We start from the raw sequence: 27670 nt of genomic DNA on the forward strand, positions 1-27670 counted from the left end.
CCAAGAAAAAGAAGTGCAAAAAGGTGAAAAGGCCCTGAGGAGGCCTTACAAATAGCTGAGAAAAGAAGAGAAGCAAAAGGCAAAGGAGAAAACAAAAGATATACCCATCTGAACGCAGAGTTCCAAAGAACTCTGGAGAGTTCAGCAAGGAGATAAAAGAAACCCTTCTTGAGTGAACAATGCAAAGAAATAGAGGAAAACAATAGAATAGGAAAGACTAGAGATTTCTTCAATAAAATTAGAGATACCAAGGGAACATTTCATGTAAAGATGGGCCCAATAAAGGACAGAAATGGTATGGACAGAGGCAGAAGATATTAAGAAAAGGTGGCAAGAATACACAGAAGAATTATAAAAAAGATCTTAATGACCTGGATAACCATGATGGTGTGATCACTCACCTGGAACCAGACATCCTGGAGTGTAAACTCATTATGAACAAAGCTAGTGGAGGTGATGGAATTCCAGGTGAGCTCTTTCAAATCCTCAAAGATGATGCTGTTAAAGTGTTGCACTCAATATATCAGCAATTTTGGAAAACTCAGCAGTGGCCACAGGACAGCAAAATGTCAGTTTTCATTCCAATCCCAAAGAAAGGCAATACTAAAAATGTTCAAACTACCACAGAATTGCTCTCATTTCTCATGCAAGCAAAGTAATGCTCAAAATTCTCCAAGTTAGGCTTCAACAGTACATAAACCATGAACTTCCAGATGTACAAGCTGGATTTAGAAAAGGAAGAGGAACAAGAGATCAAATTGCCAGTATCCAGTGGATCATAGAAAAAGCAAGAGAATTCCAGGAAAACATCTGCTTCTGCTTCACTGACTATGCCAAAGCCTTTGACTGTGTAGATCACAACTAATTGGAAAATTCTTCCAAAGATGGGAATACCAGACCACCTTACCTGCCTCCAGAGAAATCTGTATGCAGTTCAAGAAGCAACAGTTATGACTAGACATGGAACAATAGACTGGTTGAAAGCTGGGAAAGGAGTACACCAAGGGTGTATACTGTCACCCCGCTTATTTAACTTCTATGCAGAGTACATCATGCGAAATGCTGGGCTAGATGATACACAAGCTAGAATCAAGATTGGTGGGATAAATATCAATAACCTCAGATATGCAGATGACACCACCCTTATGGTAGAAAGTGAAAAGGAACTAAAGAGCCTCTTGATGAAAGTGAAAGATGAGAGTGAAAAAGCTGGCTTAAAACTCAACATTCAAAAAGCTAAGATCATGGCATCCAGTCCCATAACTTCATGGCAAATAGATGGGGAAATAGTGGAAACAGTGGCAGACTTTATTTTCTTAGCTTCCAAAATCAGTACAGATGGTGACTACAGCCATGAAATGAGAAGATGCTTGCTCCTTCGAAGAAAAGCTAAGACCAACCTAGATAGCAAGTTAAAAATCAGAGATATCATCTTGCCGACAAAGGTTTATCTAGTCAAAGCTATATATATATATATATATATATAGTTTGTTTTACTGAAGAAATTGTAAACACAATATTGTAAGTCAGCTATACTTCAATAAAATTAAAACAGAAAATAATAGCTGGGGTAAGATTAGAAGGACGCAGGCACATGCATTATTCCTGAAGGTCTCCATGAGCAGAGACACCAAGAGGAGGCTGCAGGCTCACTTAGTGTGCTTCCCTTGGTCTCTGCTCTTCTCTCTGCTTCCAGCTTCCTAGCTGCAGGCCCTGCCCACCAACAGCAGCCCCACTGCCCCCATGAGATACTTGGACAGAGGCCTCTACTGCTTCTGTCTACACCGACCACTCCACAACCATTTTTTTTTTAATTTTTATTTTTTTTAAATTTTATTTTATTTTTAAACTTTACAAAATTGTAATAGTTTTGCCAAATATCAAAATGAAGCTGCCACAGGTATACATGTGTTCCCCATCCTGAACCCTCCTCCCTCCTCCCTCCCCATACCATCCCTCTAGGTTGTCCCAGTGCACTAGCCCCAAGCATCCAGTATCGTGCATCGAACCTGGACTGGCAACTCGTTTCATACATGATATTATACATGTTTCAATGCCATTCTCCCAAATCTCCCCACCCTCTCCCTCTCCCACAGAGTCCATAAGACTGTTCTATACATCAGTGTCTCTTTTGCTGTCTCGTACGCAGGGTTATTGTTACCATCTTTCTAAATTCCATATATATGCATTAGTATACTGTATCGGTGTTTTTCTTTCTGGCTTACTTCACTCTGTATAATAGGTTCCAGTTTCATCCACCTCATTAGAACTGATTCAAATGTATTCTTTTTAATGGCTGAGTAATACTCCATTGTGTATATGTACCATGGCTTTCTTATCCATTCATCTGCTGATGGACATCTAGGTTGCTTCCATGTCCTGGCTCTTATAAACAGTGCTGTGATGAACATTGGGGTACATGTGTCTCTTTCCCTTCTGGTTTCCTCAGTGTGTATGCCCAGCAGTGGGATTGCTGGGTCATAAGGCAGTTCTATTTCCAGTTTTTTAAGGAATCTCCACACTGTTCTCCATAGTGGCTGTACTAGTTTGCATTCCCACCAACAGTGTAAGAAGGTTCCCTTTTCTCCACACCCTCTCCAGCATTTATTACTTGTAGACTTTTGGATTGCAGCCATTCTGGCTGGTGTGAAATGGCACCTCCTAGTGGTTTTGATTTGCATTTCTCTGATAATGAGTGATGTTGAGCATCTTTTCATGTGTTTGTTAGCCATCTGTATGTCTTCTTTGGAGAAATGTCTATTTAGTTCTTTGGCCCATTTTTTGATTGGGTCATTTATTTTTCTGGAGTTGAGCTGTAGGAGTTGCTTGTATATTCTCGAGATTAGTTGTCAGTTGCTTCATTTGCTATTATCTTCTCCCATTCTGAAGGCTGTCTTTTCACCTTGCTAATAGTTTCCTTTGATGTGCAGAAGATTTTAAGGTTAATTAGGTCCCATTTGTTTATTTTTGCTTTTATTTCCAATATTCTGGGAAGTGGGTCATAGAGGATCCTGCTGTGATGTATGTCAGAGAGTGTTTTGCCTATGTTCTCCTCTAGGAGTTTTATAGTTTCTGGTCTTACATTTAGATCTTTAATCCATTTTGAGTTTATTTTTGTGTATGGAGTTAGAAAGTGTTCTAGTTTCATTCTTTTACAAGTGGTTGACCAGATTTCCCAGCACCACTTGTTAAAGAGATTGTCTTTAATCCATTGTATATTCTTGCCTCCTTTGTCAAAGATAAGGTGTCCATAGGTGCGTGGATTTATCTCTGGGCTTTCTATTTTGTTCCATTGATCTATATTTCTGTCTTTGTGCCAGTACCATACTGTCTTGATGACTGTGGCTTTGTAGTAGAGCCTGAAGTCAGGCAGGTTGATTCCTCCAGTTCCATTCTTCTTTCTCAAGATAGCTTTGGCTATTCGAGGTTTTTTGTATTTCCATACAAATTGTGAAATTATTTGTTCTAGCTCTGTGAAGAATGCTGTTGGTAGCTTGATAGGGATTGCATTGAATCTATAAATTGCTTTGGATAGTATACTCATTTTCACCATATTGATTCTTCCAATCCATGAACATGGTATCTTTCTCCAGCTATTAGTGCCCTCTTTGATTTCTTTCACCAGTGTTTTATAGTTTTCTATATATAGGTCTTTAGTTTCTTTAGGTAGATATATTCCTAAGTATTTTATTCTTTCCGTTGCAATGGAGAATGGAATTGTTTCCTTCATTTCTCTTTCTGTTTTCTCATTATTAGTGTATAGGAATGCAAGGGATTTTCTGTGTGTTGATTTTATATCCTGCAACTTACTATAGTCATTGATTAGTTCTAGTAATTTTCTGGTGGAGTCTTTAGGGTATTCTATGTAGAGGATCATGTCATCTGCAAATAGTGAGAGTTTTACTTCTTCTTTTCCAATTTGGATTCATTTCTTTTTCTGCTCTGATTGCTGTGGCCAAAACTTCCAAAGCTATGTTGAATAGTAGTGGTGAAAGTGGGCACCCTTGTCTTGTTCCTGACTTTAGAGGAAATGCTTTCAATTTTTCACCATTGAGGATTATGTTTGCTGTGGGTTTGTCATATATAGCTTTTATTATGTTGAGGTATGTTCCTTGTATTCCTGCTTTCTGGAGAGTTTTTATCATAAATGGATGTTGAATTTTGTCAAAGGCTTTCTCTGCATCTATTGAGATAATCATATGGTTTTTATTTTTCAATTTGTTAATGTGGTGTATTACCTTGATTGATTTGTGGATATTGAAGAATCCTTGCATCCCTGGGATAAAGCCCACTTGGTCATGGTGTATGATCTTTTTGGATTCTGATAGCTAGAATTTTGTTAAGGATTTTTGCATCTATGTTCATCAGTGATATTGGACTGTAGTTTTCTTTTTTTGTGGGATCTTTGTCAGGTTTTGGTATTAGGGTGATGGTGGCCTCATAGAATGAGTTTGGAAGTTTACCTTCCTCTGCAATTTTCTGGAAGAGTTTGAGCAGGATAGGTGTTAGCTCTTCTCTAAATTTTTGGTAGAATTCAGCTGTGAAGCCGTCTGGACCTGGGCTTTTGTTTGCTGGAAGATTTTTGATTACAGTTTCAATTTCCGTGCTTGTGATGGGTCTGTTAAGATTTTCTATTTCTTCCTGGTCGAGTTTTGGAAAGTTGTACCTTTCTAAGAATTTGTCCATTTCTTCCACGTTGTCCATTTTATTGGCATATAATTGTTGATAGTAGTCTCTTATGATCCTTTGTATTTCTGTGTTGTCTGTTGTGATCTCTCCATTTTTATTTCTAATTTAATTGATTTGATTTTTCTCCCTTTGTTTCTTGATGAGTCTGGCTAATGGTCACTCCACAACCTTTTACTTCCCCTCCCCCACTTTGCTATTTGACATGCATGACTCTGACTTGTGCACCTGCCTCAGAGGACTGGTTTAGTGTCTCGTTTTTGGCCTCTTTAGCCCTCCCTTCCAAACTTTCGCTCATCTAACTTGTCCCACAATTACTAATTAGAGTAAATCCTTTCATCCATAACACGCATATTGACTCTGTTTCCATGTCTGATCCCTGATGATACAGAAAAGTCACTCACTCTGCTGCTTAGGCTTCTACTCCTACTCAGTTTACTTCTGAAGTTCATATTATGTAGCTTTACACAATGGTATCCATTTTCACACTGTGATAAAAAAGAAAATAAGAAAGTCTACTAGCATACCATTTTATAATTTAATAATACTTTAATACTTCATGGTAACTTTCATGGTAAATAAGTTGTGGAATGAATAGCTGAATAATGAATCACAAATGATTAAAGCACATTTAGAAAAGAGTGAAATTCTTTCAAGAATATAGTTGAGGTAAACAGAATACATGACATGACATTAGGTAAGATCTGCTCAGCATACACATAAGTCATTGATTGTGTTGTTAGGTGTGCATGTCAGTGTGCACTCCTGCTTGTGTTTGAAAGTTTAATCAGTTTCAAATTTGGTCAAATCAAGATTTTCAGTAGCTACATTTTAGGTTCTTAGGACAAGTTTTCTGGAAACATGACAATGCAAACTAATAATTTACAATTATTTAGTTATTTAATAATAACAACTGCTTTCTCAAAACCATCAAAATTTCATAATATACAAAGCAGTAGGTTCAGATTGTTATTTTTAAATGCTATATTTCACTAGCATTTCCATTCATTATAAATTACTTCTAATTAATACTGAGCTTACATAATTACTAAAGTAGCCTCCCCAAAAGATTTGCTTTAGCTACATTGTTAGAATTGTCAGTGAGGACTTATTTCTGTAGAGAAAACTGTTGCATCTGACTAGAAAACTGCTGGCTCAAGTTTTGTTATCAATAGTTTTAATCTATTTTTAAAATAGTTTCTTCATATTATTATATTGTTAATGTTTAAAAAAATTAGAAAATCCCACTGAAAATCTACAGGACAGAAATGTCAGTAGAAGAGAGTAATGTCAGCAAGATGGCAGAATAGGAAGTCCAGGACTTGTTCCCCCTAAAAATACCAATTTACCAATAATGTATAGACACAAATACCTTTAGAAGAAGTCCAGACTCCAGTAAGAATCTGAAAAACCCCAGATAAGCACAAAACTGAGAACACTCATACTGGAATGTCTAAGAAGCTTAATTTCACTTTACCCACCTCAGCCCCTACCCAAATCGACACGGTTTAATTCTGGGAAATAATGCCTCCACTGACAACTTCTCTCTCGGGGAGGGAGGGTAGGAGAAGGGAGAGAGTGGGGCATCCATCCCTGACTTCTTGATATGCTGCCCAGTTCAGTCGCTCAGTCATGTCCTACTCTTTGCGACCTCATGAATTGCAGCATGCCAGGCCTCCCCTGTCCATCACCATCTCCCAGAGTTCACTCAAACTCATGTCCATCGAGTCAGTGATGCAACCCAGCCATCTCATCCTCTGTCGTCCCTTTCTCCTCCTGCCCCCAATCCCTCCCACCATCAGAGTCTTTTCCAATGAGTCAACTCTTCGCATGAGGTGGCCAAAGTACTGGAGTTTCAGCTTTAGCATCATTCCTTCCAAAGAACATCCCAGGGCTGATCTCCTTTACAATGGACTGGTTGGATCTCCTTGCAATCCAAGGGACTCTCAAGAGTCTTCTCCAACACCACAGTTCAAAAGCAACAATTCTTCAGTGTTCAGCTTTCTTCACAGTCCAACTCTCCCATCCATACATGACCACTGGAAAAACCATAGCCTTGACTAGATGGACCTTTGTTGGCAAAGTAATGTCTCTGCTTTTGAATATGCTATCTAGGTTGGTCATAACTTTTCTTCCAAGGAGTAAGTGTCTTTTAATTTCATGGCTGCAATCACCATCTCCAGTGATTTTGGAGCCCCCCAAAAGAAAGTCTGACACTGTTTCCACTGTTTCCCCATCTATTTCCCATGAAGTGATGGGACCAAATGCCATGATCTTAGTTTTCTGAATGTTGAGCTTTAAGCCAACTTTTTCACTCTCCTCTTTTACTTTCATCAAGAGGCTCTTTAGTTCTTCTTCACTTTCTGCCATAAGGTTAGTATCATCTCTATATCTGAGGTTATTGATATTTCTCCTGGAAATCTTGATTCCAGCTTGTACTTCTTCCAGCCCATCATTTCTCATGATGTACTCTCCATATAAGTTAAATAAGCAGGGTGACAATATACAGCCTTGACATACTCCTTCTCCTATTTGGAACCAGTCTGTGATATGCTGCCCAAGGGACCACTTTCTGCCTCATGAATTAAAAAACCCATCAAACCACAAGGGAAGAAACTAAAAGAAGAAGAAGAAGAAGAAGAAGAAGAAAAAAGAACAGGGGAGAATTACAGAACTATAAAAAAACCCCCAGAAAACAAGTAGCAAAATGGCAATAAGAACATATCTATCAATAATCATTTTAAAGGTCCTGGACTGACTCTTCCAGTCAAAAGAGATGGGTGGCTGACTGGATTTGAAAATACTCATGTATGTATTATCACAAGAGACTTACTTCAGAGCATGAACATGAGAGGATGAAAGAAGATATTTTGTAGAAAAGGAAAGCACAAGAATCCTGGGGCTAACATAGTCATATCAGCCAAAGTAGACTTTAAAACATAGTCTACAACAAAAGACACAGAGAGTATTACATAATGATAAAGGGATCAATACAAAGATAGAATATAATATTATTTAGCATATATGCACCTAATACATATACCTATTAGCACTTATATAGAGCAAATATTAACAGACATAATGGGATAAATTGACAGTAATAAAATATTAGTAGAGGACTTTAAAATCCCATTTATATCAAGGGACAGAGCATCCAGAGAGAAAATCAGTAAAGATACAGTGACCTTGGATTACATAGAACAGCTGGGCTTAATAGACATTTACAGGACTACGAAGCTACAATAATCAAAATGGCATAGCACTGGCACAGAAACAGACACGTAGATGAATGGAACGAAACAGAAAGTCCAGAAATAACCATGTGCACATGCTTAATTAATCTATGACAAAAAGGTAAACATATATAATGGGGGAAAACAGTCTACTCAATAAGCTGTACTGGGAAAACAGGACAGCTACTACTTGTAAAAAATGAAATTAAGACATTTTCTCATATCATATTAAAAATGAATTCAAAAGGGATTAAAGACCTAAATGGAGGACCTGGAACCATAAAAGACCTATAAGAGAACATGGGCAGAGCACTTTTTGACATAAGTTGACAATTTTGGGGGGATGAATCCCTTCAGGCAAAGAAAACAAAAGCAAAAATAATCAAATGCAATCTAATTAAACTTAGAAGCTTTTACATAGCAAAGAAAACCACCAAAAAAAAAAAAAAAAGACAACCTTCTAAATTGGGAAATATTTGCAAATGGTATCACCAAAAGAGGGTTAATGTCCAAAATATATCAAAAGCTTGTACAAATCAACATCAAAAAACAAAAGCCTTATTAAAACTGGCAAAAGACCTGAAAAGACATTTTTCCAAAGAAAACATACAGATGACCAATAGGCACATGAAAAAAAAGATGCTCAAAATAATCTTCAGGGAAATGCAAATCAAAATCATAATGAGTTAATCACCTGATCATCAATCACTTATCAGAATAGCTATCATCAAATGTCTACAAATAGAAACACTGGTGAAGACGTGGAGAAAAGGGAGCCCTAATACTGTTGGCAAGAAGGTAAACTGGTGTAGCCATCATGGAAAACAGTGAGAAGATCACTCAAAAACTAAAATTATAGTTGTCATTATGACACAGAAATTCCACTCTTGGGTATGCATCCAAAGAAAACAAAAACTCCTGTTTTCTTATAGTTTGAAAAGATATTTTGAAAAGATACCTGACCCCCAGTGTTGATAGCAGCACTACCTACAATAGCCAAGATATGGAAGCAAACTGAGTGCCTATCAACAGTTGGATGGATAAAGAAGATGTGATTTTTGTTTATGATATATATTGGAATACTATTCAACCATAAAAATGAAATAATGCCATTTGCAGCAACAGGGGTGGACCTAGATATTATCATAATAAGTGAAATAAGTCAGACAGAGAAAGACATATACAGTATGATATTAGTTGCATGTAGAATCTAAAATAAACAAACTAGTGACTATAAGAAAACAGGAACAGACTTACTAGTGAATAGAACAGATAGTGGTTATAGATAGGGAGAGGGTAGGGGTAACATAGGGTGGGGACTCAGAGATAATTAAACTAACTAAAATGAATGAGTAAGGGAAGTATATACTGTGCAGCACAGGGATAGAGCCAATGTTTACAATAACTTAATGCAGTGCAACCAATACCAGCATTACCTCTCTATGGTGGACCATGACACTGATATATTGTAGCCATGACATTAATATATTATAAATCCACTATACTTTTATAAAAAAATGAAAGAAAATATACGGTAAGAGTAAATATAGAATCAAATACAAAATATTATTATATTGTAATGTTGCTGTGATTTATACAGTACCATTTAGCAGAATGTTAAAAGACAAGGTATTAAGAATAACTATATGTAGAAAAATACATTAATAGTGTATAATATATGAATATTTAAATTGTAACATCAATAACAAGTTAATGGGGGGAGAAATAAAAGTATAAATTTTCACATGTGAGTAAAGTTAATATGTTGCCAGTTTATAATGGGTTGTTATAAGATATTTTATGTAAGTCTGATGGTATCCACAAGGAAAATACTTATATAAATTTACATATAGAAAAAGAGGAAGGAATTGTTGCACATCAATAAAAAAATTAATGAAACACAAATAAAAAGCAGGAAGAATGGAAAACAGGAACAAAGGAAGACCAAGACAGAATAATAAGCAGAATGTCTGTAGTATGCTTTTATTTATTAATATTTATTTTAAACAAGTGAATTAAATACCCCAATCAAAGGACAGTGGTTAAATGGATATAAAAACAAGAACAAAAAAGACAGCAGGGGTCTCTATATTTTATTGGACAAAATAGACAAAATAGACAGATACTATAATAGTAGTAGTAAGATACTTCAATACCCTATATTCCATAGGAGACAGATTATCCAGAGAGAAAATCGATAGGAAACAGCGGAGTTGAACAACACTATATACCAAATGAGATCAAATTGAACAGCATTGTATACCAAAAGAAATTAATGGTCAACTATTTTTTTTAATTCAGGACATATCAAAGATTGAACTATTTCCTTTTAACACATTATTGACCCGAGACATATTATGGCTACAGGCATTTGTTTCTGCAAAAGCCTCCCAGAGAATAGTGTGTTAAAATATTTTTAGAGTGTTATGTAACTCTTATTTTAAAGTTATTGGAAAATGATTTTTAAAGCAAACAATAGAACACCACAATGCTAAAATAATAGAACAAAAGAATGTTAAAATTCTAGTAAAGGAGTGATGCAAAACAATTACAATAAGTTAACATGGAAATTTAAAATAATTGGAATAGCATGTAAGTATGTTATTTTAAGTTTTTCCCTTATAGTATGCACAACCACATCGCATATAGAAGGCAATGGCACCCCACTCCAGTACTCTTGCTTGGAAAATCCCATGGATGGAGGAGCCTGGTAGGCTGCAGTTCATGGGGTCGCTAAGAGTTGGACATGACTGAGCGACTTCACTTTCACTTTTCACGTTCCTGCATTGGAGAAGGAAATGGCAACCCACTCCAGTGTTCTTGCCTGGAGAATCCCAGGGACGGGGGAGCCTGGTGGGCTGCCGTCTATGGGGTCGCACAGAGTCGGACACGACTGAAGTGACTTAGCATAGCATAGCATAGCACGTTATTTGTTAGTGAGCTCCCATTGGTAGCTAAGGTTGCATTCCAGGGACATCACAAAAAGAATGTGGCACAAGGGAAGATGGAATCTACTCTAAAAGACCTCCAAAAGCAAAAAAGCTGTAATTAGAATAGAAAGCGATAGAAAGAAATTATAGTAATATAAATAAATTATAATAGAAAGTTTGAAACTTTTAGCCAAACTGCAAATTATGTTTTTCTTAGAAAGCATTTGTTTTAATCAGCTTAAGCTATAAATACCACAGATTGGGTAGCTGAAACAACATTTTTTTCTAAGCTCTCCCAAGGCTGAAGTCCAAGATGACAGGGTCAGTATGGTCAGCTTCTGGTGACCACTCCACTTGGCCTCCAGATGGCCACATTCTCATTGTGTCTTCACACGGCAGACAACAAAAGTGAGCCCTCCTGGTTTTTGCAGTAGTCATGTATGGATGTGAGAGTTGGACTATAAAGAAAGCTGAGCGCTGAAGAATTGATGCTTTTGAACTGTGGTGTGGGCTGGTGCACTGGAACGACCCAGAGGGATGGTATGGGGAGGGAGGAGGGAGGGGGGTTCAGGATGGGGAACATGTGTATACCTGTGGCGGATTTATGTTGATGTATGGCAAAACCAATACAATATTGTAAAGTAATTAACCTCCAATTAAAATAAATAAATTTATTTTAAAAAAAAAAAGACTCTTGAGAGTCCCTTGGACTGCAAGGTGATCCAACCAGTTCATCCTAAAGGAAATCAGTCCTGAATATGCATTGGAAGGACTGATGCTGAAGCTGAAACTCCAATACTTTGGCCACCTGATGCGAAGAACTGACTCATCTGAAAAGACCTTGATGCTGGGAAAGATTGAAGGCAGGAGGAGAAGGGGATGACAGAGGATGAGATGGTTGAATGGCATCATCGACTCAATGGACATGAGTTTGAGTAAGCTCTGGGAGTTGGTGATGGACAGGGAAGACTGGCATGCTGCAGTCCGTGGGGTAGCAAAGAGTTGGACATGACTGAGAGACTGAACAGGACTGAACTAAAAAATTGCGGGTCCTATCTTCACATCTTCATCTAAACCTAATTATCTCCCAGAGGTCCCATCTCTGAATATCATCACACTGAGGTCGGGACTTCAATATTTGCATTCTGGGGCACATAATTCAGCCCATAGCATCAGCCAATACTACTGCGAGTGTAGCTGTTAAAACCTGGTTTGCACACCTGATTTGACAAAGCACATTGTCAACAACTATCCTATATCTCACCTCTCCATATTTCAAATAAAAGCAATATCTCAAATCTGGTGTGTGACGCAGGTTACTTATGATTTATTGAATGCAATTTGACACTAAGTGGATAAATTATGCTTTACATCAAAAAGTGTCAATCACTCAGATCTTAATTTATGATCCCTTTGAGATTTATATAATCTCAAAATTGCAAATAACTCATAACATGGAATCAATTTAAATATCCATTTGTATTTAGCTCATTCAGTTTGATAGACAAAGGAAATTCGCCTTTAAAAAGTAGTTGTTCAATCCCTATTTTTTTAAGCTGAGACAGAGTACTGTTACTTGTTCAATGTGAACTTGGTGATTTTGCAAAAATATCTATAGGTAAGTAAATGGGCATTGCTTGCAAATTAGGTTAGTATCTTACTGTCTGATGAAAAAGACAAATTTTTTTTTTTTTTTTTTCTCACCAGAGAGGGTACTTCTAGATTTCCAGGTAGAAAAATTTTACTTTCTAACTTTAGACATTGCTTGATTTCCTAAGCTCTGTATTTTTTTTATGACTGACATTGTGGTCATCAGATTTTTTTTGGCTCTACTCTAAACTGTTAGAATCTTGAGAGAGGAGGAACTTAGGCAACCTCAGCTACATATTTTGTGTGTTCAGTATGAAATGGCCTTTTCTGCTACTCTTGACTTTGTGAACCCTTAATGATTAAGAGCACAGTCACGGTCTGCAAACACACTGCACGTATGCAACCCTGATGTCTCCACTAGGTCTGATTTACTGCAAGTTGCCTAGTCACTTTCTGTTTCAGTTTCCTTATCCATAAAATGGGGATAATAACTGAAACTAAATTATGGAACTATTAGGAAGATTAACTGATTTTATATTTGAAAGTCTGGTTTTTCCAGCAGTTATTTATGGATGTGAGAGTTGGACCATAAAGAAGGCTGCATGCCAAAGAATTGATGCTTTCAAATTGTGTGGCTCTGGAGAAGACTCTTGAGAGGCCCTTGGACTGCAAGGAGATCAAACCAGTTGATCCTAAAAGAAATCAACCTTAAACATTCATTGGAAGTACTGATATTGAAGCTCCAATATATAGGCCATGTGATGCAAAGAGCCATCTCACTGGAAAAGACCCTGATGCTGGGAAAGACTTGAAGGCACAAAGAGAAGGGAGTAGCGGAGGATGAGACGGCTGGATGGCATCACTGACTCAATAGACATGAATTTGAGCAAACTGTGGGAGACAGTGAAGGACAGGGAAGCCTGAAATGCTGCAGTCCATGGGGTCACAAAGAGTTGGGCATAACTTAGCAACTGAACAACAAAAGCAAGCCTGGTACCTAGACTATCATAAAAAAGTATGTATTTCTTAAATACATAACTGGCATTTTCCCTAGTCCATACTGTTTCACTCCATATCGGGTCTGCCCCATTCCTTAGTACATTGAGGACTGCTTTTCATGTGAACAGCTCATAACTACTAAATGCTATTACAAAACAAACTAAACTACTTTAGGAAAAAATACAAAAAGGAAAAGAATTTTAAAAGCTCCAAAATAAGATGCAAGAAAAAGGAAAGAATAATATGAGAAAAATACTAGCAGTTGAGTTTGAATTAAGGAGTTTAGAACTGAATAGACATCATACGTAATAGTCTAAGAAAAACAGAAGACAATGAAGAGGAAATTTTTTTAAATCAAAGAAAGTGATTAAAAACAATTTGAGAAAAATGACTACTATTGGAAATAAGAAAAGCCATCATATAGATAATAGGAGTCTTCAAAAATGAAGAGAAAAGAACAAATTTTAGATTATAATTCAAGAAAATTTTCAAGCAACACAGGAAACTAAAAACAACTATCTTCTAAGAGCCCACTGTGTTTGGAAGTATTAGGCCTGAATGATGAACATCAAAGCATTCTGTAGTACCATCACTTAACTTTAAAAATGTATAAAAATATAATCCCTTTCCGGGCATATAGGCAGATTAGGCATTATCTTAAAATAAAAAAAAAAAGAAAACTGAAATCCCATCAGACTTTCAGACAAAATTAATTCATGCCAGAAAAGCTGAAGTTCGAGAAAATACAATGTAAGCTGAGAATTCTATGTCTAGGAAAAATTGTGTCCAAGGAAAAAGGGGAAGTAAAGATGGTTTTCAGCATGCACAAAATCAGAGAAAAAGTTTTCATGAATCTCCTGGAGAATGAACTTTGTGCAATCTTTGTGCAATCAAAAGAGTAGATGACATCAACAAAAAGATTGAGAGTGTACATTAAATATATAGTTATTACATTACTCAGTGGTAAAGAATCTGCCTATAAGGCTGGAGATGCAGTTTCAATCCTTGGGTCAGGAAGAGCCAGGATCTTCCTGGAGAAGGAAATGGCGACATCCTCCAGTGTTCTTGTCTGGAGAATCCCATGGACAGAGGCTACAGTCTATGGGGTCACAAAGAGTTGGATACAACTGAGTGACTATAACCACCACCAAGGTAGAGAGTACAGGGTTGGTTGCATTCTCTGAAAATGCATATCTAGCACCACCGTTAAAGCATGATGTGAGACTGGGGTTCAGATGTATACAAGACTTGTCCCTGCTTTCAGTAATCAAATGGATTGTGGTGGTGGAAGTATTACTACTCTTTAAAATCTAATTATGTTGCACACCTTAAATTTACACAATGTTTTATGTCAATAAACTGAAAAAAGTATCATTATTCCGAAATTAGTGTGTGGGTAAAGTGGGTTACTGGAGAAGGAAATGGCAACCCACTCCAGTGTTCTTGCCTGAAGAATCCCAGGGATGGGGGAGCCTAGTGGGCTGCTGTCTGTCGGGTCGCACAGAGTCGGACACGACTGAAGCAACTTAGCAGCAGCAGCAGCAAAGTGGGTTACAGCAAATGCGTGATTGAGATACTCTAAACTTTCCATTCCTGGTGTTAGTGAGAACCAGCGTTATTAAGGAATAGAGGAGACACTATGTGTGTTAGGCACTCAGTCGTGTCTGACTCTTTGTAACCCCATGGTCTGTAGCCTGCCAGGCTCTTCTGTCCATAGGATTCTCCAGGCAAGAGTACTGGAGTGGGTTGCCATGCCCTCCTTCAGGGGATCTTCCCAACCCAGGGATTGGACCCAAGTCTCCTGCATTGTAGGCAGATTCTTTATCATCTGAGTCACCAGGGAAGCCGATCTGAGTATATATATACATATATATGTATATATGTATATATATGTATATATGTATGTATATATATACTTGTGAATATATATATATGTAATTTTGAATGTAAATGGCACCTGATCTTTGAAAATGTATACATTTTCTAGTTCTTTCCACTGCAAAAACATAGAGACAATAAGCAACTTAGTTGCAATGAGCATCTTTAGGCCCAAATTAACTGTATATTGGTTAAACAAACATGTTGAGAATAAACATGTTCTTATACAAGCATTGTGGCTAATAAGTCACAACCAATAGGGTATTATCATTGTACAGCCCAGTGAAGTAGTGAAATAACAGGTCTAAGTATCGAACATCAATGACTGCCAGCATGTGCCTCCTGGTGAGAGAACCCAGTTCCACCTGTGCCTTCATAGAAAGCATCACAAATGCCACTCAACACAGCCTCTGCACCCAGCAACAAACAGACTGTAGAAAATACAGATGGTGGAGAGTCCTGTTGAAATGCATTGTGATAAGGCAATCAACACACACACACACACACACACACACATGAGGAACACCTACAGGTGAGACAGCCTTGCTCCTCCAACATATGAATCACTAGGAGAGATTAAAAACTGATGTTTTATAGACTCACAGATACAAAGAACAAGCTAGTGGTTACCAGTGTAGAAGGAAGTGGGAAAAGCAAGATAGGGGTGGGGAGAATAAAGGTAATTATGGGATTATATGAAATGTGTATGAAACTTTTATAGACTGTAAAGCCCTATAGAATTTAAAGAATCTTTCATTCAATAAACAATAAATTAATGCTTTAAAGATATGACTTTATGGACAAGATTACAGCATAGTGTCACACGTGGATGATAAAATCATGCTATGCTATGCTAAGTTACTTCAGTCATGTCCGACTCTGTGTGACCCCATAGACGGTAGCCTACCAGGCTCCCCCATCCCTGGGATTCTCCAGGCAAGAACACTGGAGTGGGTTGCCATTTCCTTCTCCAGTGCATGAAAGTGAAAAGTGAAAGTGAAGTCACTCAGTCGTGTCTGAGACTTAACGAACTCATGGACTGCAGCCTATCAGGCTCCTCCGTCCATGGGATTTTCCAGGCAAGAGTATAAGAAAGTTAAAAATAAGAATGGTGATTACTTTTGCAAGGAGAAATAGAAACATGATTAGGGTAAGTTTCTGGGGTGACTGACAAAATTCTTTTCTTGACCTACATGGTGATTAGGAATGTTTGTCCTATAATAGCTTACTAAGTTATAGTTATTTAGTTATATACCTAAACACATTAAAAGTAAATTTTCTCTTAGGTTGGGTTTGTGGGAAAATACGGAGTTGGACTGTGAGGAAAGCTGAGCACGAAGAATTGATACTTTTGAACTGTGGTGTGGGAGAAGACTCTTGAGAGTCCCTTGGACTGCAAGGAGATCCAACCAGTCCATTCTAAAGGAGATCAGCCCTGGGTGTTCTTTGGAAAGAATAATGCTAAAGCTGAAGCTCCAGTACTTTGGCCACCTCATGCAAGAGTTGACTCATTGGAAAAGACTCTGATGCTGGGAGGAATTGGGGTCAGGAGGAGAATGGGACGACAGAGGATGAGATGGCTGGATGGCATCACCAACTCGATGGACGTGAGTTTGAGTGAACTCCGGAAGTTGGTGATGGACAGGGAGGCCTGGCGTGATGCAATTCATGGGGTTGCAGAGTCGGACACAACTGAGCGACTAAACTGAACTGAACTCACTGATTAGTGGTAAAGGAATATATATTTTATACAACATGATTTTAGAGGATGATCCTTAGACTTGTATATATTTATATTTTCTCTGTATAATTACACAATAATTACACATTATATAAATTACATGCTGCTGCTGCTGCTAAGTTGCTTCAGTCGTGTCACACTCTGTGTGACTCCATAGACGGCAGACCACCAGGCTCCCCCATCCCTGGGATTCTCCAGGCAAGAACACTGGAGTGGGTTGCCATTTCCTTCTCCAATGCAGGAAAGTGAAACGTGAAAGTGAAGTCGCTCAGTCGTGTCTGACTCTAGCGACCCCATGGACATATGTAATTAACTTAAAACATGATCTAGTATTTAAACATGTATTTTTTAAAGGAATAAAGTAGCTTACACTTTGCAAACATTAGTAGAAATAAAAATTTTAAGTTCATTTAACTTGCTAATGTAAAATAGCAAGTGAAAGAAAAAATAAGGACTTCGGAGTTTTGAAATCATTGATGATATATAATATAATTTTTAATGATTGAAGACACATGAAAAATGATGCAACTGATCACAAAAGCAAGCCAGCTGTTTTTGTCTATTAGGGCAAATTCAAAGGATGAGAAAGTTTATTTACATTTTAATTCTAGAGGCTGACATTGGTATGATTCCAGAAAACTATTAGCAAGTAACATCTCAGTAGCAGAAGTTATAAATGGTCTTGTGACTGTTCTTGATGATGAAGTTAAATGGATGTTGCTCCTGAGCCTTTTCTCTATCATGTCACAGTGTGCAGTTAATGAATTGAAATTAAGTATCTGTAAGGTAAAAATTTCATACTGAGTAAGACAGTTAAACAGAAAGTTAAAAACAGCACTTTCAGTTATTTATTGTCAACACTTTAGAAATGTGAAATTAACATGACGTTAAGCAATCTCATTGAGATGACTCTGTGTGTATGTGTTCAGTCCTGACTCTGTGGCCCCATGGTCTGTAGTCCTCCGGGCTCCTCTGTCCATGAGATTTCACAGGCAAGAATACTGCAGTTTCTAATACTGTGTTTCTATTTCTTCCTCCAGGGGATCCTCCCAACCCAGGGATTGGACCTGCATCTCCTGCATCTTCTACATTGTCAGGTGGATTCCTTACCACTTGTGCCACCTGGGAAGCCTGAAGATGACTCTGTCAGTCCCAAAACAGCACTGTCTGCTCCAGCGTGGGGTCATTCCTGGATGTGACTATATTTGGATGTGCCTCTGCACAACAGCTCAGCTGGTAGAGAATCCACCTGCAATGCAGGAGATCCTGGTTTGATTTCTGGGTTGGGAAGATCTACTGGAGAAGGGATAGGCTACCCACTCCAGTATTCTTGGGTTTCGCTGGTGGCTCAACTGGTATAGAATCTGTCTGCAATGAAGGAGACCTGGGTTTGATCACTGGGTTGTGAAGATCCCCTGGAGAAGGCAAAGGATACCAAATGCAGGATTCTGGCCTGGAGAATTCCATGGATTTTATTGTCCATGGGTTTGCAAAAAGTTGGATACAACTGAACATCTTTCACACTTCACTGCACAGCACAGCTGTGCTGTGAAAAAATTTACATTTTAATTCTAGAGGCTGACATTGGTATGATTCCAGAAAACTATTAGCAAGTAACATCGCAGTAGCAGAAGTTATAAATGGTCTTGTGACTGTTCTTGATGATGAAGTTAAATGGATGTTGCTCCTGAGCCTTTTCTGAAAGGCTTTTCTGAAAAAAAAATTTAAAGAATTGTGGCTGATTTTCTAGTTGGGATTTCTAAAAGTGGGTTTGGCATATCCATTCATCTTTTCCCTTCTGCCACTGACTGGAGGACATTTTGAAGGCCTCACAGGCATGGAAGACAGAGTCATGAAATGGAAGAGTTGGGTTTCTGAATCATAAACTCTGCCCCCTAATAGTGAATTCATGTGGGACTTAAATAAAAGATACTTGATACTTGACTGTATCAAGTCACTGAAACTTAGAAGGGTTATTGATGACAGGGGCTATTGCTAGCCTTCTTAATACAAAGTCTGATAGATTTCAGTCAACAACTGATTACACTTGGCCATATACTTCAACAGGGCATCCCAGGTGGTCCCAGTTCAGCTCAGTTCAGTTCAGTTGCTCAGTCAAGTCCGACTCTTTGCAACCTCATGGAATGCAGCACGCCAGTCTTCTCTGTCCATCACCAACTCCCAGAGCTTACTCAAACTCATGTCCATCGAGTCAGTGATGCTATACAACCATCTCATCCTCTGTCATCCCCATCTCCTCCTGCCTTCAATCTTTTCCAGCATCAGGGTCTTTTCCAATGAGTCAGTTCTTCATGTCAGGTGGCCAAAGTATTGTAGTTTCAGCTTCAGCATCAGTCCTTCCAATACATATTTAGGAATGATTTCCTTTAGGATGGACTAATTGAAATCTCCTTGCAGTCAAAGGGACTCTCAAGAGTCTTCTCCAACATCACAGTTCAAAAGCATAAATTCTTCAGCTTTCTTTATAGTCCAAATCTCACATCCATACATGATAACTGGAAAAACCATAGCTTTGACTAGATGGACCTTTGTTGGCAAAATGATGTCTCTACTGTTTAATATGCTGTCTAGGTTTGTCATAGCTTTTCTTCCAAGGAGCAAGCATCTTTTACTTTCATGGCTGAAATCAACATCTGCAGTATTTTGGAGCCCCAAAAAATAAAGTCTCTCACTGTTTCCATTGTTTCCCCATCTATTTGTCATGAAGTGATGGGACCAGATGCCATGATATTAGTTTTCTGAATGTTGAGTTTTAAGCCAACATTTTCACTATGCTCTTACTTTCATCAAGGAGCTCTTTAGTTACTCTTCACTCTGTCATAAGGGTGGTGTTATCTGCATATCTGAGGTTTTTGACATTTCTCCCAGCATCTTGATTCCAGCTTGTGCTTCATTCTGCCCAGCATTTTGCATGATGTACTCTGCATATAAGTTAAATAAGCATGGTGATAATATACAGCCTTGAAATACTGCTTTCCCAATTTGGAACCAGTCTGTTGTTCCATGTGCAATTCTAACTGTTGCTTCTTGACCTGCATACAGATTTCTCAGGAGGCAGGTAGGTGGTCTGGTATTCCCATCTCTTGAAGAATTTTCCACAGTTTGCTGTGTGGATAACAGGCTTTGACATAGGCAATAAAGCAGAAGTAGATGTTTTTCTGGAATTCTCTTACTTTTTCTATGATCCAACAGATGTTTGCAATTTGATCTCTGGTTCCTCTGCCTTTTCTAAAACCAGTTTGTACATCTGGACGTTCTCAGTTCACATACTGTTGAAGCCTAGCTTGGAGGATTTTGAGCATGACTTTGCTAGCATGTGAAATGAGTGCAATTGTGCAGTAGTCTGAACATTCTTTAGCATTTCCCTTCTTTGGGATTGGAATGAAAACTGACCTTTGCAAGTTCTGTGGCCACTGCTGAGTTTTCCAAATTTGCTTGCATATTGAGTGAAGCATTTTAACAGCATCATCTTTTAGGATTTGAAATAGCTCAACTGGAATTCCATCGTGTCTAGTAGCTTTGTTCATAGTGATGCTTCCTAAGGCCCATTTGACTTCACATTCCAGGATGTCTGGCTCTAGGTGAGTGATCACACCATTGTGGTTATCTGGGGCATGAAAATCTTTTTTGTACAGTTCTCTGTATTCTTGCCACCTCTTCCTAATATCTTCTGTTAGGTCCATACCATTTCTGTCCTTTATTGTGCCCATCTTTGAATGAAATGTTCCCTTGGGTGTCTCTGATTTTCTTGAAGAGATCGCTTCAAGATGGCGCTAATGATAAAGAATGTACAGGTTAATGCCAGAGACTTAAGAAACGTGGGTTCCATCCTTGGGTCAGGAAGATCCCTTAGAGGAGGAAATGGCAGCCCACTGCAGTATTCTTGTCTGGAAAATCTCATGGACAAAGGAACCTGTTGTGCTATGGTCCATAGGGTCGCAGAGCCAGATATGACTGAAGCTATGTAGCACATATACTTAACATTTTTATAAAGGATCTTCTCATCTATGGAATGAAAATGAAAATAGTACTTTCTGCATAAAATTGTGTGAAATACAGATATGTATATATATACATAAACCATTGTTATAATTCTTGGAATGTAAGCAGTTCTCAGTAAATGACAATCTTATTAATATCTTATAAAACAAGTCAGCATTCCAATAATTTCTTAATTTTCTGACTTTACTAAAGAAAATTACAAATTTTACAAGGATAGTGATTTTTAGTAGAAGACACTGGATTTAGACATTGCATGCCTCACCTCCTCTAAGAAACAACAAACTTACAGATATGCATTTATATCGTTCTTTTGTGTTCCCTAAAATCACTAACACAATGCCTGTCACATAGTCATGAAACAAGATAGGAAGCATATATCTGAGATATTATCACATAGTCATCAATCTAATACAGCATGAGTAAATGTTAGGAATTTGACCTCAGAAACCAAATTAACACGTGCCAAAATGCAAATGGGTTCTGTCATTGTGTGTCCCAACCACTTCATTTGCATGTGATTATTCTCAAAAATGTTTTCTACTGTTACATTATTTTCTGAACTATTTCCAATTATTTTTTTCCATTCAGCTTGAAAAAAAGATAAAATTCAAATTAACAGCACAGCCTTTTCATCTCCAAATAGAACAATTTTGACTTTGTTTGATAGGGACATCCTTCAATTATAAGCCTCCAACTGTTTGGTAACACAAATCTCCCTAGACATTGCTAATTCTCAGAGTCCTTCATCACCGCCATATACATGTATAATCGAGAATTCAAATAATTCAGACACTCTTGCATTTCTATTTTTTCTTCCCCATAATAAGCATTCATCTTACTTCCCAGGTGATTTTCCTTCAGATACCAAAACAGCTCATTTTATAGCAGAGATTCCCACCTTTTATAAATCCAGAGGCTCATTTATGCATGTGATGAGTCATACTAAGGTATAAATTGGGGAGAGAAAGAAATAAGGGGAAGGGAGAGAGACCATGATATTATTACACTTTTAAAAGTGCCATATAACACCAGAATAATGAAATATTTTATAGTTCTCATGAGGTTTTTTAAAGAATATTTTCCAAAAAGAAATTACAGGGAGGGAGGAGGGACGGGGGTTCGGGATGGGGAACACGTGTATACCTGTGGCAGATTCATGTTGATGTATGGCAAAACCAATACAATATTGTAAAGTAATTAACCTCTAATTAAAATAAATAAATTTATATTAAAAACAGAAATTATTAAAAGCTTTAGAACAATGTTAGCACAGTTCAGAATATATTTTGGAGAAAATTTTCATCTAGCAGTAAGAGATTTAGGATATTAAAAACTGATTACACTATTTCAATTGTGTTTGAATGCAACCCCAAACTTTTATCATGATCATATATTAACTTGGGGTCAAGAACTTGGGATACTTGGGTGAGTTCTGATGCTTCCAATTTTTGTTTGACATGCAATTAAAAGATTAACTAACTAATCCTATTAACACAGATGGGTCAAATATCTATCACTAGGATTTATGAGGAATACACTAGACTTTAATGTCCAGTGTTGAGGGATTAAAATTTCAAAGCCTACTTATAAACTTTCAAAACAAATTATGTAAGTAAACAGCAAGGAGTTTACTATTGAAACCAACCTGTCTCTTATGGAGGGCATCAACGACAGTCTCTTCACTGGTAAGAGTATGGGGGAATCTCTGAGGAATCAGTGATTACTGTCCTAAAAAAGCCTGAGAGGAATGATTTTAGATGCTCCAAGTTACGGGGCTCCCTAGATTTACCTGAGGTACTTGTAATTGGCGATTGTACAGACCAGGAGGTACAGCTTAAAATACAGAGGCAGCAAGTGGAGATAACAATTCATGCTGCCTTGAACTTCAGAGATCTCTGAAGATGGCAAAGAGGGTATAGTTCTAAGATCAAGATAAAATAGTACACTAGTGTTGACTGGGGCTTCCCTAGTGGCTGCCAATGCAGAAGATGCAGGCTCAATCCTGGGGTCAGCAAGATCCTGTGGAGAAAGAAATGGCAACCCATTCCAGTATTCTTGCCTGGGAAGGCTAGTCAGTCCATGGGGTTGCAAAGTGTTGGATATGACTTAACGACTAGACAACAAGTAGTGATTGCATCCAAAATACTACTGACAATTAACAGTGAAAGAGATGTGCAGAAGGCTTACATGAAATAGCAAGAGAAAATCTAAGTCTGGGTGACATCATCAAGGTGGTGACTAAGGATGTTCCTGACTTCAATTTCCCTAAAAAGAAAGGTGGCTAGCAACCATTTACAGAAAAGACAGCACTATGAAACCTGCGATTCATGGGGTTGCAAAGAGTCGGACACGACTGAGCGACTGATCTGATCTGATGAAACCCTCAAACTCAGTGGGGAGGCTGAAGAATATTTGCAATTTATTTACATTTTCCTGATGATTATTGATGTTGAGCATCTTTTCATGTACCTGATGAACTTCTGTATGTCTTTGGGAAAAAGTGTATTCAGAGCAACTATTCAATTTTTAATTGGATTGTTTGGTTTTGGCTACTGAGTTATAACGTTTGTTTATACTGAGTTATAATGTTTCTTTATAACTTTATAACAGTTATAACTTTATAACCATTATAATGTTTCTTTATAACAAAGATGGGCACAATAAAAGACAGAAATGGTATGGACCAAAAAGAAGCAAAAGATATGAAAAGCTGGCAAGACTACACAGAAGAACTATACAAAAAAGATCCTAATGACCCAGAAAACCATGGTGGTGTGATCACTCGCCTAGAGTCAGATATCCTTGAGTGTGAAGGCAAGTGAGCCTTAGGAAACATCATTATAAACAAAGCTACTGGCAGTAATATAATTCCAGTTGGGCTATTTCAAATCCTAAAAGATGATGCTGTGAAAATACTGCACTCAATATGTCAGCAAATTTGGAAAACTCAGCAGTGGCCACAGGAGTAGAAAAGGTCAATTTTAATTCCAATCCCAAAGAAGGACAATGCCAAAGAATGTTCAAACTACCACACAATTGCACTCATTTCACATGCTGGCAAAGTCATGCTCAAAATCCTCCAAGCTAGACTTCAACAGTATGTGAACTGAGAATGTCCAAATATACAAGCTGGTTTTAGAAAAGGCAGAGGAACCAGAGATCAAATTACCAACATCCATTGGATCATAGAGAAAGCAAGAGAATTCCAGAAAAACATCTGCTTCTGCTTAATTGACTACATCAAAGCCTTTGACAGTGTGGATCACAATAATCTGTGGAAAATTCTTTAAGACATGGGACTATCAGACCACCTTACCTGACTCCTGCAAAACTTGTAAGCAGCAGTTAGAACCAGAGATGGAACAATTGACTGGTTCCAAATTGGGAAAGTACATCAAGGCTGTATATTGTCACCCTGCTTTTTTAACTTATATGCAGAGAACATCATGTGAAATGCCAGGATGAAGCAAAAACTGGAATCAAGATTGTTAGGAGAAATATCAATAACCTCAGATAGGCAGATGACACCACCCTTATGGAAGAAAGTAAAAAGGAACTAAAGAGCTCCTTGATGAAAGAGAAAGAGGAGAGTTAAAAGTTGGCTTAAAGCTGAACATTCAAAAAACGAAGATCATGGCATCCAGTCCCATCACTTCATGACAAATAGATGGGGAAACAAAGGAAACAGTGAGAGACTTTATTTTTGGGGGCTCCAAAATCCTGCAGATGCTTACTGCAGCCATGAAATTAAAAGATGCTTGCTCCTTGGAAGATAAGCTATGACAAACCTAGACAGCATATTAAACAGTACAGACATCGCTTTGCCAACAAAGGTCCATCTAGTCAAAGCTATGTTTTTTCCAGTAGTGATGTATGGATATAGGATTTGGACCATAAAGAAGGCTGAGCACTGAAGAATTAATGCTTTTGCACTGTGGTGTTGGAGAAGACTCTTGAGAGTCCCTTGGACTGCAAGGAGATCCAACCAGACAATTCTAAAGGAAATCAGTTCTGATACTGAAGCTGAAGTACCAATACTTTGGCCACCTGTTGTGAAGAGCCAAATCATTGGAAAAAGACCTGGTTTCTGGGAAAGACTGAAAGCGGTAGGAGAAGGGGACAACAGAGGACGATATGCTTGTATGGAATCATCAACTCAGTAGATGTGAGTTTGAGCAAACTCCAGGAACTGGAGAAGGACAGGGAGGCCTAACATGCTACAGTCCCTGGTGTTGCAAAGAGTCAGACATGACTGAGCGACTAAGCAGTAAAAACAACTGAGTTATAATGTTCCTTTTACATATTTCAGTTGTTAACCCATGTTCCTCATGAGCATATGTACAAGTCCCAAGATATGGACTCAACCTAAGGCCTATTAATAGATGGACAAAAAAGATGAGAGGTTGCACACACCAAGTAACCATATTCAGCTAGAAATATATTGAAATCTTGCCAAAATGGAGAAAGACAAATTTTCACTCATATATGGGACATATCTGGAACAAGATTTCACTCATATGTGGGATACAAAAAACTAATAAACACAACAAAATGAACAAACCAAAAAAAAAAAGAAAAAAGAAAGAAAGAAAGAAAAGAAAAACACACATAGAGAGACTAGAGTAGTGGCTACCAGAGGTGAAGGAGCAGAGAAGATGGTAAAATAGTTAACCTAGGGCTTCCCAGGTGGCACTAGTGGTAAAGAACTTGCCTGCCAATTCAGGAGACATAAAAGACTCAGGTTTGATACCTGGATCAGGAAGATCCCCTAGAGGACGGCACAGCAACCCACTCCAGTACTATTGCCTAGGGAATTCCATGTACAGAGCCCAGTGGGCTGCAGTGCATGGGGTCATAAAGAGTCGGACACAACTGAAGCAACTTAGCGTTCATGCTCATGTGGTGATGAATGGGATATATTTACATATTTGGTCGTGAGTACATTGTAGGTATAAAGAAGTAGAAATATAATGGAAGCATGTGAAACATGTTATAAATCAATGTTACTTCAGTTAAAAGTTAAACCCATTTGCAGGGCAGCAATGGAGACACTGACATAGAGAACAGACTTGCAGACACACTATGGACGGGAGAGGCTGGGACGATTGAGAGAATAGCATGGAAACATATACACTATGTAACATATATACTATGGTATACACATACACCCCAAAATCACTGCAGATGGTGACTGCAGCCATGAAATTAAAAGACGCTTACTCCTTGGAAGGAAAGTTATGTCCAACCTAGATAGCATATTCAAAAGCAGAGACATTACTTTGCCAACAAAGGTTCGTCTAGTCGAGGCTATGGTTTTTCCAGTGGTCATATATGGATGTGAGAGTTGGACTGTGAAGAAAGCTGAGTGCTGAAGAATTGATGCTTTTGAACTGTGGTGTTGGAGAAGACTCTTGAGAGTCCCTTGGCCTGCAAGGAGATCCAACCACTCCATTCTGAAGGAGATCAGCCCTGGGATTTCTTTGGAAGGAATGATGCTAAAGCTGAAACTCCAGTACTTTGGCCACCTCATGAGAAGAGTTGACTCATTGGAAAAGACTCTGATGCTGGGAGGGATTGGGGTCAGGAGGAGAAGGGGACGACAGAGGATGAGATGGCTGGATGGCATCACTGACTCGATGGACGTGAGTCTGAGTGAATTCCGGGAGTTGGTGATGGACAGGGAGGCCTGGGGTGCTGCGATTCATGGGGTCGCAAAGAGTTGGACGTGACTGAGCGACTGAACTGAACTGACTGAACTGATGTAAGATAGATAACCAGTGGGAATTTGCTGTATGACAGAGGGAGCTCAATCTGGAGCTCTTTAACAATCCTAAGGGGTGGGCTGGAGTGGGGGGTGGGGGCGCTGTTCAAGAGGGAGGTGATATATATAGTACATAGTGTAGTATTAGTTGCTTAGTTGTGTCTGACTCTTTGTGACCCCATGGACTATAGCCCACTAGGCTCCTCTGTCCATGGCATTCTCCATGCAAGAATACTGGAATGGGTTGCCATTCCCTTTTCCAGGGGATTTTCCCCTCCCAGTGATTGAACTCAGGTCACCTGAGTTGCGGGAGGATTCTTTACCATCTGAGAAATCAAAGACAGTTGATGTGTGGCAGAAACCACCACAATATTGTAAAGCAATTATTTTGCAAAACAAAACAACAATAACAACAGCAAAAGTTAAATTAAAAAAAAAAAAGCCCAAGGTCGATGTTCGGCTCCCCCAGCATTGTATATTATGAGTTGCTTCCTGGGAGGCCATCTGGCCTCACCTCATGGGGGTTCTGGGGGCGAATCTGCAGGGCTGGACTTCCAGAGATGTGAAGAGGGGATTACAGCAACCAGAGCTTTCATCTTGGCAGACTGGGTTCCTAGTCACAGTGGTGCCCAAGTATAAATCTCAGCCAGTGAACTTGTCCATCTGCAGATCTAAGACATTGGCTCTGGTTGACCAAGGAGCTCTGTGCCCAGTTCTGCCTCATTTTGGACTTCAAGTGGCAAGTCTTCCGGCTTTGGAGCCTGGTATGCCACCCCACCCAGAAGGGAAACTAATTCATAGCCCTGCCTACTGCTGAGTGTATCCTCCT

General features: G+C 38.5%; 1 long non-coding RNA gene across 1 annotated transcript; it reads right to left on the reverse strand.

The window, feature by feature from the left end:
- Positions 1-17641: 17641 nt before the first annotated feature.
- On the reverse strand, positions 17642-18299 carry LOC123465521. Its single transcript, XR_006640730.1, has 2 exons — positions 18168-18299; positions 17642-17836 (listed from the first exon to the last, which is right to left on the reverse strand). It is a non-coding gene; the product is annotated as an uncharacterized LOC123465521 (long non-coding RNA).
- Positions 18300-27670: the final 9371 nt, after the last annotated feature.

Source organism: Bubalus bubalis, chromosome 3 (genome assembly GCF_019923935.1).
Source record: "Bubalus bubalis isolate 160015118507 breed Murrah chromosome 3, NDDB_SH_1, whole genome shotgun sequence".
NCBI lineage: Eukaryota > Metazoa > Chordata > Mammalia > Artiodactyla > Bovidae > Bubalus > Bubalus bubalis.